Below are 14,141 nucleotides of genomic sequence, written 5' to 3'. Positions count from 1 at the left end.
TAACTTGTTTTTGACTTGTTCCTTTTATTTCTGAGAAAGGTCTTCTATAATTACGTTCTAAATAATGTATTTCTTTAAAGCATCAAAATTGACTTGTATATTACATACTTCTCATTAATCATCATAACTTGCATCAACTCAAGTTGTCACATGTTATCGGTTTCCCAAGTTATGTGAACTGATATCAAGTGCTTCATTAATTCTACCCTCGGGTGATCTCACACTTTTGAGAAGTCAGTCCTCAATAATATTAGTCTCATTAGGCATGTTGATATCAGTTGCCCTATTCATACTCACCGGAAACTTGCAAATGTGTTTCATCAATTTATCCTTTTATGAATGTTTAAAATACAGCTTAACGTGATCCAACATCAGATCATTTCTTATAGATTTCCAGATAGTCTATAGTGCCTACTTTCAGTTACTAACTGAAACTGATGCCAATTCTAGAGTCTTACAGATATTTATCCGCGACCTAGTTGTTGATCCAGAGACTTGTAGAGGGCTTTCATAATTTTATTCGTGCCCCAATTTTTGCATGCACTTCAATATTGATCTAGATCCTGTAGCCCCATCTAAGCCCTTAAGGTTATTGAGATTATATATTTCCTGCTTATCATTACCCACCAAAATTTGATACTAAGGGTTTCACTACATAAGTTTCCTCTCAGTTATTCTAAGTTATATTATGAGATTATATATTTCCATCTTATCACTATCATAAGATATTTTCTAAACCTCATTCAGGAGCATATTCAATTGCTTAGACTTGGCGGCAGTATATTTAACTTATCTTACTCATTTCGAATCGATTTGCGATCAAGCTTAATTAGCCACCACTAACTACTTAACTAACTGTGGATCTCCTTAATTGACTAATTGATACCTTGTGCCACATTAATTTTACTATCATTACCCGTTAGTCATTCACATGCACTTTAGATGCTTACCTTGTGTGAGCTCCTCTTTTCTGGGCTTGTTACTCTACAGTCTTTTGGGTGACATCTTACATCCAGTTGGACTTACTTAGAGGTACGCTTAATCTGAATTTGATACAATGGGCACATCAATTCTACTCTCATTTATGCATCTCGTGCACTCTAAATATTAATTTCTTATTATAATGTGCATTTTTTGAGTTATCCTTATTGCAGTTTGTTCAGTGTAAGCATTTATTGAGGTTGTATATGTTCACTTATTGGCACTCCTTTGAGTTTGTACCAAGGGGCTTCCTCAACTCTTCCCTATAGCCTCGGGTTAGAACCGGATTGACTCTAATTTAATATTGAGGTATTCACATTTGAACTTTCCTATTCTCTTGGATAATATGAATCTGAAGTTTCTTCTCTGAATCTAAAAGTATGTGAAATTATTTTCTTGTGCCCTATGCTTATGAAAATGTGGGACCTATTAAATTACTCGGTAAAGTTTTTTAATTTAATTTTTCCTCTTCTCACAAAATTATAGCTAAACTTTTGAAACTATATATAGTTATTTCGTTAATTGTTTTAATTAAATTTCCTAGTACTAAACTCTTTCTTCATAAATTTTCCTAGAGCTCTTTGGAATTTTGAGAAGTTTGTGGGATTTTTTGAAGTCTAAGCTTTATTTTTATTGTACTTTTTAAATTACAATAATATGACATTTTTATCAAAAAATTTGATATATTGATTGAAATTTTCTCTAATGGATTAGAAAATTTTATAAACCAAATGTAGTTTTTGCTCTTTGTTTTTCTTTCCAGTTTTGCAGTTCTGAATTTTATCAAAATTCTTCCTAACTTTTTAATTCTAAAGTATCAAAATTTTTAATGTTATCCATATGCTTTTTATTCTCAATAAACTTATGTTCTGTAGGTTATAATTTATCAAACTTGTAAATAGATTGCCTATTTTTTTTACTTTCTAGTATAATGCGATGTGCTCCTATTGAAGGATAAAAAGAGAGAATTAACTAAGGTGGTTTGGTCATGTACAATGGAGAACTCTTAACGTATCGGTTAGGAAAAAATGATAATGTTATAGTTAATGGGGAAAGAAATCTAGAGGTAGACCTAAGGAGACTTGGATAGAAGCAATTAAAAGGGATAAAAGGATATGATAATAGTTGACTTAATAGAAGAAATGGTCGAATATTGAACGGAATTGAAAGAATAGGATTCATGTAGTGTTGTGCGCAACGGAAATTTCGGCAGCACCTTTGCTGCATAACAAGAGAGTAAGATCATAACTAAATCCCTGTTTCACAAAGGAAACAAGAACCGAAAGTAATATATCTCAACAAAGTGGGATATACACTCTTCCTCTCATCAGTTCCAGGACTGACTTGTCGAGGGAACTAACAAGGTATTACAAATCACAGCAAGACAAACTATTAGAGAGAATACAAATAGGGTTTACAATCACACAAATTAAATCCTAAACAATCTTCTCAAAACTCACACAAAAGGGTGCACAAATCCTAAAAAACGGCTGCTCAAAATCACCTCTTTTTCTCCTGTGTTTTCACCACGCCGTCATTTTTCCCCTTCTGTGTTTTTTCTTCTTGCCGCAGCCAAAAGAGAAAACTCAGCCGTTCTTTTTTCTTCCTTGCACACAACCCTAGGAACTGCTACAAAAAGATATATATATAGCATATCAATTCGGGTGGGCCCCATGTGCTTAGCCTCCCACGTGGGTGTGTCTCAATTGCGCGTGGGCTTGCTAACTTTTGCGCGTGAGACCCACTCACAATTCTCCACCTCGGTGAAGTTTCTTTTAAAATCAAGTCGACACCAAAGCAACCAAATGTCCCGCTTATTATGTTCAGTATGCCGTGAAGTTAATTCACGACAACGGACTAAATCCACAACAAGTTGGTAATCCGAACGAGAGTCCAAACAATCTCACCCTCATCAAAATCAAGTAATCCAAACCGGCTGCATCATAAAGACTACCTACGTATCCTCTTGCCTAAGGAATCAAACCTTATGTAGTTCATCCAAATGGCCTCTAAAGGCCTTAACATCGAAGAATGTTCAAAAGCTCCAAACAATAACCAAACTTAACACCTAAAACAACTTTGGTCAACATATCCGCATGGTTATCTTTTGTGTGGATCTTCTCCAATATGACATCTCCATCCTCTAAGACATCACGAACGAAGTGGAATCTAACATCAATGTGTTTCGTGCGTGCATGATAGACCTGGTTCTTCGCCAAATAAATAGCCGACATACTATCACAATATACCCGAATGGTCTCCTGTGATATCTCTAAGTTCTCCAATAATGCATGGATTATTAGAGAATTTACAGCTTCATTCACCATCATATACTCCGTCTCTGTAGTAGAAAGAGTCACTGTAGACTGAAGTGTACATCTCTAACATACCGGTACTCCTGTCAATGTAAACACATATCCTGAAGTAGACCAGTGCTTGTCAAGATTTCCCGCATAATCTGAATCCACATAGCCAATATAATCTTGTCCTGTCTTCTCATTCTTCTGAAAAATTAAACCAATATCCACGGTACCTTTGATATACCGTAGAATCTACTTCACGGTCTCCTAATGACCCTTCCCAGAGTCGTGCATGTACTTGGATACCATGCTCACAGCCTGTAATAAATCTGGCATCATACACACCATAGCATGCATCAAGCTACACACCGCACTGGTATATGGAACCTTCGACATGTAATCTCTGTCATTAACTAAAACAGGTGACATCAAAGCTGAAAGCTTGAAGTGGGGAGCCAATAGAGTGCTTACTGCCTTTGCATTGCCATCAAAGCTGAATTTCTTAAACATCTTCTGCAGATAACTCCTCTGTGTTAGCTTCAATTTTCCCTTCGTCCTGTTTTTCTCGATCTTCATACCCAAAATCTTCTTCGTCTCTCTAAGATCTTTCATCTCAAACTCGGATGACAGCTTTTTTTTAAACTTTCGAATAGCCGAAGAATTCCTAGAGGCAATAAGCTTATGATCAACATATAATAACAAATAGATGTACTCACCATATTATAGCTTGCGCATGTAAATACATGGGTCAAATGGGTTCCTCGTGTACCCTCGGCCAATCATAAAGCCGTCGAATCTCTTGTACCATTGTCGCGACGATTGCTTCAATCCGTAAAGATTCTTCAGCTTGCACACCAATTCTTCCTTTCCTACAGCTTTGAACCCCATATGTTGTGTCATGTAGATCTCTTTCTAAATCTTCATGTAGAAAGGTTGTCTTCACATCCATCTGGATCAAATCCAAATCCAGCTGTGCCATCAATACCAACAGAATCCTAATCGACGAATGCTTTACAACAGGTGAGAATATCTCGTTGTAATCAACGCCCTTAAGCTGTGCATAACCCTTGGCAACCAATCTGGCTTTGTACCAAATGTCCCCATTAGAAAATCCCTCTTTGTTTGCATACACACACTTGCATTCAATAGCCTTCTTATCCTTCGGTAGTTTTGCAAGTTCCAAGTATCATTCTTCTAAAGAGACCGCATCTCCTCCTCCATATCTTGCCTCAATCTGATCGAATTAGAGCTTGACTCTTCCTCCTTGAATGTAGAAGGAATCAAATCATCAACGAGTTCTACTGATAAGGCATATGTAATCATGACATCATTATATCTAGATGGCCGACGAATCACTCTTTTGGGTCTGTTTGCTGCAATGGACTCCCGAATATGACCATGCCCCGAATATGACCATGCTTCTGAGTCTCACTATTCACTGTATCCTCTATATGCCCAGCTGTCATTCCATCTCCTCCTAATGTCACCTCTGTAGGATCCTCAATAGATACAATGCTATTTGGAATGGGTGAAGTCACATCATCCTCCACCTGCTACGATATCCTTCTTGTTTGGTCTCCCTCAACCTGCTGAGGGACTTGATTCCTCATTATGTACGTCTCGTCGAATGTAACATTTCTGCTAATAACTATCTTCTTGTCTTGTGGATCCCATAATTTAAAGTCTTTTACTCATTCTCTAAAGCTCACAAAGACTGCTTTCTTTACCCTCGGATTCAATTTACCATCACTGACATAGTAATAAGCTGGACACCCAAATATCCAAAGCGACTCATAGTCACTTGACACCGAACCAGACCAACGCTCCGTAGGAGTTTTCCCCTGTATCACACTGCACGATAATCTATTCACGAGATGGTCGCATAAACCAACGCCTCGATCCAAAAGGATCTTGGCAATCCACTCTGCGTCATCATACATTGCACCTTTTCTAACAAGGTACGGTTTAATCTCTCAGCCATCCTGTTTTGTTGCGATGTCTCACGAACTGTGAAGTGTCGCCTAATGTCGTGATCCCAGTAAAACTGTAGAAACGGATCACTCTTATACTCTCCTTCATTGTCCGAACGAAGAGTCTTCACTTTTCTACCTGTCTGCAGCTTTACTTTTTTCTTCCACTCCACAAAATATCCATGACCTCATGTTTATGTTTCATAGGGTATACCTAATTTTTTCTGGAATAATCGTCAATGAAAGTGATAAAATAGTTGGCCTCACCAAGTGATGTGTGCTTAGAATGATCCCAAACATCTGTGTGAATGTAGTCCAATATACCTTGGGTATTGTGAATAGCGGTGCCAAACTTTACTCTCCCAAACATCTGTGTGAATGTAGTCCAATATACCTTGGGTATTGTGAATAGCGGTGCCAAACTTTACTCTCGTCTTCTTCCCAAGTACACAATGCTAATATACCTTGGGTATTGTGAATAGCGGTGCCAAACTTTACTCTCGTCTTCTTCCCAAGTACACAATGCTTACACAGCTCCATCTTACAGGTCTTTGCACCTTTCAATAGCCCATGTTTCGCCAATGCCTATAGAGATTTATCACCAGTGTGTCCTAAACGCATGTCATAAGCTGGTAGTATCCTCCTCTGTCCTGTAACTGTCTTGTCCTTCAAATAGTATAAGTTGTTTTCCCTGACACCTCGCATCACCACCATGGATCCCTTCATGACCTTCAGAGTTGCATTCTTCAATATCACCCGATAGCCAGCTGCCTCCAAAGTTTCAAGTAAAATAATATTCTTCAACTGCGGTACGAACCTTACTTCCTTCAGCTCTCGAGTCACCCCGTCACATGGATCCGAACTGTACCAATACCACCAATAGAGCATACGTGATCATTACCCATAAGCACGACATCCCCTCTTTCCAACTCCTTAAAGCTGGAGAACCAATCCCTCCTAGGGTAAATGTGGTATATAGCACCAGAATCCATCATTCACTCTGTAGAGTCAGCGTAACAAACTAACGGTAATGCTGAGCATGAAAAGCCCGAAGAATCTGTATCTGAATTGTCGTCATTAGCCTTGACAACATTCACTTCCGAAGCTTGTACTGCTTTTCCTTTATTCTTCCCGGTTTTATCCTTCAACTTTGGGCAGTCTATCTTCCAATATCCTTCTTCTTTACAAAAGCAACATTGATTCCTACAAATACTCTTATGGCCACCTCTATTCTTCGATTTTGAGCGGTTGAACTGACAGCGGTTTGAATCACGGCCTCGAACTGCTAATGCATCTTTCGATGCCTTCTCGGAGGGTTCACCATCACTCTTCCTCAACCCATAATTTACCAACGTTGAGATCACCTCCTTATAACTAACAATAGTTCTTTCATTGATCATAATGAGAACAAACGTACCATAATCATCCTCCGGCAACGAACACAAAAGTAGCTTCGCCTTGTCTTCATCCTCAATCATGATGTACACATTGGCCATATCTGAAAGTAGCTTCGTGAAGTTATTTACATACTCCTTAATGGAAACTCCCCTCTTCATCTTGAACTGGTAAAACCTCTTCTTCAAGTAAAGCTGATTCTCAATGTTCTTAGTAAGATACTTCTCATTGAGCGTTTCCCACAATCTCTTCGTCGACGTCTCGTTCATAACATCATAAATAAGATCCGACGTCAAACATGACCGAGTAACTCCACAAGCCCTACTGTTCATCTTCTTTCAAACCTTGTCCTCCATGTCTTCGGGTTTCTCTTGTAACTCAAGAGTCTCCTCCAAATTCTGTGCATCCAAAGCATCTATCACCTGACACCTCCACAATCCGAAATTGATCTTGCCGTCGAACTTCGGAACATCAATCTTTGTATTATTGATGCTCAGACTCTGTATCGCCTTCGAAAGAGACGATCCTGATGTTCTTGTTTCATCCATGTTGTCGATCTAACTCTTCAAATAGGAATCCTTCAGGGAATCCTTCAAACAAGCTCCAAGCCTAATCTGTAGCTCTGATACCACTTGTAGTGCGCAGCGGAAATTTCGGCATCACCTCTGCTGCACAACAAGAGAGTAAGATCACAACTAAATCTCAAAGGAAACAAGAACTGAAAGTAATATATCTCAACAAAGTGGGATATACACTCTTACTCTCATCAGTTCTAGGACTGATTTATCGAGCAAACCTAAAAACTATTACAAATCACAGTAAGATACTATTTTTACGTGGTTCGGCAAGTAGTCTACGTCCACGGGGCAAGAAGAGGAAGATCTACTATTAGAGAGAGAATACAAATAGGATTTACAATCACACAAATTAAATCCTCAAACAATCTTCTCAAAACTCTCACAAAAGGATGCACAAATCCTAAAAAACGGCTGCTCAAAATCACCTCTTTTTCTCCTCTGTGTTTTCACCACGCCGTCACCTTTCCCCTTCTGCGTTTTTTCTTCTTGCTGCAGCCAAAAGAGAACTCTGCCGTTCTTTTTTCTTCCTTGCACATAACCCTAGGAACTGCTACAAAAAACTATATATATCATATCAATTTGGGTGGCCCCCACATGCTTAGGCCTCCCACGCGGAAACGAAGCTGCTGAACGTGGGTGTCTCAATTGCGCGTGGGTCTGCTAACTTTTACGCGTGGGACCCACTCACATGTAGCTGACCCCAAGCGTTAGGGATAAAAAGCTTTATAGTTTTTGTATAATGTGATGTTTTTTGAAGATTTGGTCTATCACTTTTTTTTAAAATTTCCTAGTAATGAAATCTTTTCTCTCTATTTCAAGCAAAATCAATTCAACCTTAGAGCTTTTTGGAATTTCAGAAATTTGTGGAATTTTGAATCCAAAATTATACTTTTTTTCATTTTGCTTTTTAATTATAGTAATATTGTAGTTATAAAAAATTTTGTCAGAGTTTAAAGATTGGTTTGAAATTTCTTGAAAAATAAAAGTTATTTTCTCAGCTCGCTTTTCGTTCCATTCTTATAGTTTCACATATTACCCCGTACATTAGTCTCATAGGCACATATTATTGCTGTTAAACGTTATTATCCAAAATTTTCCGTATCAACGATCATTTTCTGCCTTCATATTATTTGTCATTTGAACTTGATATGGATGATTTTCTCTTAGGGGTGAACTCGATTTGGATATGACACTTATCATATCCATATCCACTTCCTAAAAAACAGACATGGATACATATATAAATATTCTTCGATAAGAAAAAGTCAACCATATCCACATTAAGTGGAAACGGATATGGTTTGGATATTAAGGAAGCGGATATGGATACCATCACATATGCAAATCAGATATTTGGAAAACGGATATGATTCGAATATCAATCGTATAACATAAAATATCATGTTAATTGGACAATAAAAGTTATCAGTTAAAAATTTGGTTTTATACAGTAAGATCTCATGAAATTTCAACCACACTAATCTAAGCAAACCTCACAAAACTAAGAATTGCAAGCAATTGATTAGAAAAAGTACGAGATAAGAATTACAACATAAAGTGCTGCAAATTTTTCTTCTAGGCCTCCCATTTTATTATATCCATTGATAAACAATAAATTAAATTATAGTATAACTTAAAATTGACTATAAATAAGTTTAAAATGTATAATTGTTACCTCAGTAAAAGCATGATCTAGTAAACCAAAAACATATAACGACATTTCAAATCTCATGCAATTGATATCAAGATAATAAAAAATTTAATAATATTCATATCTATAACTATGTCAGTGACTAAATTCATATCTAAATATATATCTGATCCATATCTGAATTTAAATAGATTATCAAACCAAAAATTGAAGCGATATTTGTATCAAACCAAAAATGTGAAACCATATTCTCATTTGTTTGGGGTTACTGTTGTAGATCAGATCAGATATATATAGATTATTTTGCACCCCTACTTCCCCCTATTCGACCTCTGCATTTATCTATCTTGTCTAATAGTTTTTACACATCAAACTTCTATTTCTCGAACTTCATTCATCGTTGTCCATTGTTTCTGCACTAAATATTTACTGTGTAGTTCTGTATTAAGCGGTATCGTCATCCATTGTTTCTGCATTCATTCGCAGTGTGTAACACCATTTTATCAGTATGCAGTTGCACTTAATACTGAGTTGCATCGTGAGGGCATGCACTTTAGACATCTTCATATCATCAGCTTTCACCTTAACCTTATTATCATTGGATATCACTCATTGGCTTTTGTCATATAAACTTTAACACTAGTTGTTCTACCAATTTATGCTTATTTCTGTGTTAAAATTATGTCAAGTGGAGTACTAGATTTTGTTCAACTTCATTACTTATAGGCCCGTACAAATTTTCATCTGACTTTTTAGCTATTTTTGCTTCTTATGGAGATCATTGTTTTTTTAAACAGTGTCATTTTGTTGTAATCTTTGAACTAGAAATTTCTTGTTCTAATTATTTTTTCTTTAATTTTCGTAGACTTTGACTCTTAATTTAGAACAGTTTTAGAATTTGGAAATTTCTATATTTGTTTCTTGAGAAACACAAAAATGATATGTAAAACAGGAATATTTGATTACATTGGTGCTTTGTAATTTTTTTTGTTCCAGTAATGTTACATTCCGTGCTACTTTTATCTGGAAGATTTGAAAAAAAAAATTGGGTTGTAAGATCCACTTATAGATTTTGAAGATTTAAGAAAGCATGAAACCATGTTCTCTACTAATCTTTTAGAAGAAAATAAAGTGGTGCTTTGATTGTATCCTTGTCAAGTTTTTGAATTTCTTAAAATACTCTATAATTATTTATTTTATTTTCCTTTCTTTTGAATTTCTTGATTTTGTAGATATCTTTCTTGACGATGTAATCTTGATAAAAGAAAAAGTTCTATTAAATTCTTGAATACTTGTATAGTTCCTCGTATAGTCATCCTTACCTTCAAAATATTTTTTTAACCTTTGAATTAATAATAACTATAAGGTCATATTTGGTATACTTTTTATAAGAAGTTCTACTTTTTCTAGGTCTATAATTACCATATCCATATTTTTTTCCTACTAAATCATTTTAATTATGGAGTTTTAATCACTCAAAAATTCATCTTTTTGAATCCCAAGTCTGATGGTTTATTGTGTTGTCCTTTTAGACTTTGAAGAACAACGAGATGCTATGTTATCTGAGTACTTCTTTATGGAGTTGTACCACTACCCGATATGTGTCGTACTCGTTTACCCGACACTTCTTGGTCACTCTTTTAATTATTTAATATATGCATATATATTTATTAGACGTGTACTCAATTATACAATGCATGTTTAATTTAAAACACTAGTCATACATTTCTTGCATATGTGTCCCTACAGTTCACATCCATCTTAGTAAGTTGTCGGATAAGGGTGTAGTTCGTTTCAGCCTTAAGAACTATGATTTAAAAGGATCGTTTACATATAGCTCAGAACTATGACCATATCATAAGTAATTATCTGATGCAAATCACTCGATTCCCTATCAATATTTGAAATTATTGCTCATGTTTATAATCCATATTCATTGGTGATCATTTGATTGGCAGAGTTTGATTTCCATATTCTTTAAGTTGCCTTAATTGCTCTTATCACCTTTCTTCTTGTTTTTTGTGTGGGTGGGGGTGGGTGGGGTAGATGGCTGTGTGAAATGCCTTGAGCAAAAAGACCATAGCCTGATCTTGAAGTCCGTCTTTTTTGTGTGAAATGCTCTTGAGCAAAGACCATAGCCTGATCTTGATGTCCTCATATTCTTTAAGTTGCCTTAATTGCTCTTATCACCTTTCTTCTTGTTTTTTGTGTGGGTGGATGGGTGGGTGTGGGTGTGGGTGGGGTGGATGGCTGTGTGAAATGCTCTTGAGCAAAAAGACCATATCCTGATCTTGAAGTCCGTCTTTTTTGTGTGAAATGCTCTTGAGCAAAGACCATAGCCTGATCTTGAAGTCCGTCTTTTTTGTGTGAAATGCTCTTGAGCAAAGACCATAGCCTGATCTTGATGTCCTTCATCTTTTTCGAGCTTGTGTAACTGTGTGATGCTCTTGAGCAAAGACCATAGCCTGATCTTGATGTCCTTCATCTTTTTCGAGCTTGTGTAACTGTGTGTGTGCGCACTTGTGTGAATGTGTGTGTGAAATTCTCTTGAGCAAAGACCAATGAATTATCTTGATGTCCTTCATCTTTTTTGAGCATGCTCATGCTGTAAATATAATAGTGTATCCTGTGTGCAGGCTATAATTTCATAGTCCTACTGACTGATAGTCAATCTTTATGAACTACTACTAATAAGTTAGATCTTTTCCATCTTGTATGTGTCATGTTTTGAAATAAAAACACATCTATATTTATATTACACAGGACAAAATATGCACAAGCTCAATTCTGTGGACTGTGACTTTTACCTGAAATTCATCATACTGCAGAGTTTGGAGTCTCTGATTCAATACTGATTGTGAAAAGAGGACGGATGAATCGAGAACCTAACCTCATACGGATGCACTTAGTGTGAAAGCTACTGCAACATCTCATCAGATCCCAAGTCGATAGGCAAATGCGAACTCCAGCTTCCCCCAGTGGTGCATCATTGAGTAAAGAAAGACCAGCAGAGAAGCAAATACTTTCAGGTTTGAGCTTATTATTCTGATGGTAAGAGTAGGAGATGGTGTAGTTCCAGCAAGAGCACTGCTGGTGTTAATTACACTGGGATTGACAATCCTTTAAGAAAGATAGAAAATATAACCAACATATCAAAATGAATGGACTCTAGAATCAATGAGCATCAGTTTAGAATCTCAGTGAGGCAGCAGAGTTAATTTAATTCAAGTATGGAAGTCCGAATAATAAGGGGAACTCTTGCAAGATTATTGGCTTGGTATTTGATAGCAAAATCCTATAGAAAGGGGGCCCAAAGTCAAATTTGAAGGTTGTGATTCAATGGAATTGTAGGTTTTCAGTTTGCATCTTGACTCTCAACCTAATTTTGAAAATGCAGGAGAGTACAGACACACACAAAAAAAAGGACCTGACGGTGACACCTTCTAGAAGCAACACATGAGAGAGATCATCATTAATGTTGTAAAAGGGCCTAGGAATCCACTTAGGTGTTAGCTTAACCGATCTCGTATTCAAGACATTTCATCTATGTGGTTGCCGCCGCAAATGTAGGAAGCCTAGATGCTAGGTGCTTCTCTTCATGTCTAGAACAGCATAGCATTTTATTTTGACATATTTCTTCATATAGTAGATAGTATATGAAGGGATAGATCGATAGCTTATGCAAATATTAGTGTTAGAGAACTTTTTAATTTGTATATATTTGAGTCTAGTAGTTTGTATCATATTAGAGTTTCGAGCTCTTTTCTCCCCCACTTTTAGATGTTAGTTAAAAGTGTTATTGTTCAATTCTTTGCTATATAATGTTTCATGTTGATCTGTCTTAGGTTGAAAACTTAGATTTTGGAATACCCACAAACTTCAACTTTTCACGAAGCATATGCACAATTTTCTCCTTTCTTCCATCTCTATGTATAACCCTTTCTTCTCCAAATCTGAAGAACCCAAATTGTATTTTTCAAGAGACATGAGAGCAGGCATGGTGTCTTTGGTTATGGGATGACCTTGGGAGTCTGTTCCTAGATCACAGAGAGGGATATCATATATCCTATAGGATGTATAATTTCGTAATGATTTCTAGCGCTTCTTGTATCAGTTCTAGAATTACTTCTGAATCTAGACTAGAAGAAATCAAGTTCACATATGAGTTTGGTTCTCTAGTTTAGTTAGGCATTTTTACTGGACTGCATTTAGAGGAAAAAGTTAAAGACCTTAAGAACCAGAGTCGAGGATGCTGAAACTAAAAACAGAGAGACTCGTTGGAATTCCGGGAGTTTGATAGTGATAACTTATTTGATAAGAGAAATTAGTCGTCTATCTTTCTGATTATTTAAGTGTAGCTCTTGCAAGTAGTCTTAAGATATCTTGCCGTCATGCAATTTTTTATGCTCTTAACTGTGCCATACAGCAAGAATAACTAAGCATTTAATGCAAGTTTGTCACTTACTCTTGATATTATCATGTTAATATGCATTATGACTTACTGTACAATGTTTATGTTGGAGTTTGAACCTTATTGTTGTGCACTTCTGTTGTGTATGTCTCTTGTGGTCCTCATTAGTAGATTTGGTCTGCATTAATTTTTTTAAGAACAAGGATGGGGTCTCAGTGTAAGACCCCGCCCTACCCTACCTTCTGCATTAACACCCAAATGATTGCCTACTTATGACTCAGCAACATCCTCATCCATAGGATGAAAACTGAACAACAGAGTATTCTGTTATAATGGTGTTTATATTAGGTTATGCTACTTTGGATTTTATTGAGTTTTTTTCTGTACTTTATATTCGATATAAATCTTCAGGATATAGCTAGCTATATTTTTAATACTCATTTTGTACACCTGTGGAGATTTGTTTATCACTTTTCTTATCTTCTATAAGGTTTTTATGCTGATGTTCTTTTATAGTTATCTTTATACTGTGTCGTGACTGACAATATGGCACGGGTAGTCTTCTAACCAAAAATGGATTCTCTGATTATTTGTCTTGCATATAAGTTAATATATCTCAAACATGTGAGTATGTAGCATATTTTCAAATTGGTTTCTTTTGATCTTACAAACTGATTGAATTGAAAACTTTACATTTCTAATGCACTAGGCATACTTATTGACTTCAATTTTCTGTTGTTTGCATTATAAACTTATGTTATCCAATCTATTTATTGCGAGAAGTAGAGGGTTGCATTTTGCTTCATAGTACTTTATGATGGTATTTTTGCTTTCATCTATTCAAACTAGTGGTCA

At 36.2% G+C, this 14,141-nt stretch overlaps 1 long non-coding RNA gene across 3 annotated transcripts in view; it reads left to right on the top strand.

The window, feature by feature from the left end:
• LOC109840297 overlaps positions 1 to 12,238 on the top strand; it is a 38,343-nt gene extending 26,105 nt beyond the window's left edge. The window contains exons 3-4 of one of the 3 annotated variants that reach the window (XR_002246856.1): positions 1,155 to 1,290; positions 11,639 to 12,238. This is a non-coding gene — a long non-coding RNA (uncharacterized LOC109840297). The remainder of the gene's footprint in view (positions 1 to 1,154; positions 1,291 to 11,638) is intronic. The other 2 variants (XR_002246855.1, XR_002246854.1) reach the window with 2 other exon arrangements.

The sequence above is a fragment of the Asparagus officinalis genome, chromosome 5, assembly GCF_001876935.1.
Source record: "Asparagus officinalis chromosome 5, Aspof.V1, whole genome shotgun sequence".
Taxonomy (NCBI): Eukaryota; Viridiplantae; Streptophyta; class Magnoliopsida; order Asparagales; family Asparagaceae; genus Asparagus; species Asparagus officinalis.
The sequence above is the reverse complement of the archived record's forward strand: the minus strand, read 5'-3'. Positions and strand labels throughout refer to the sequence as shown.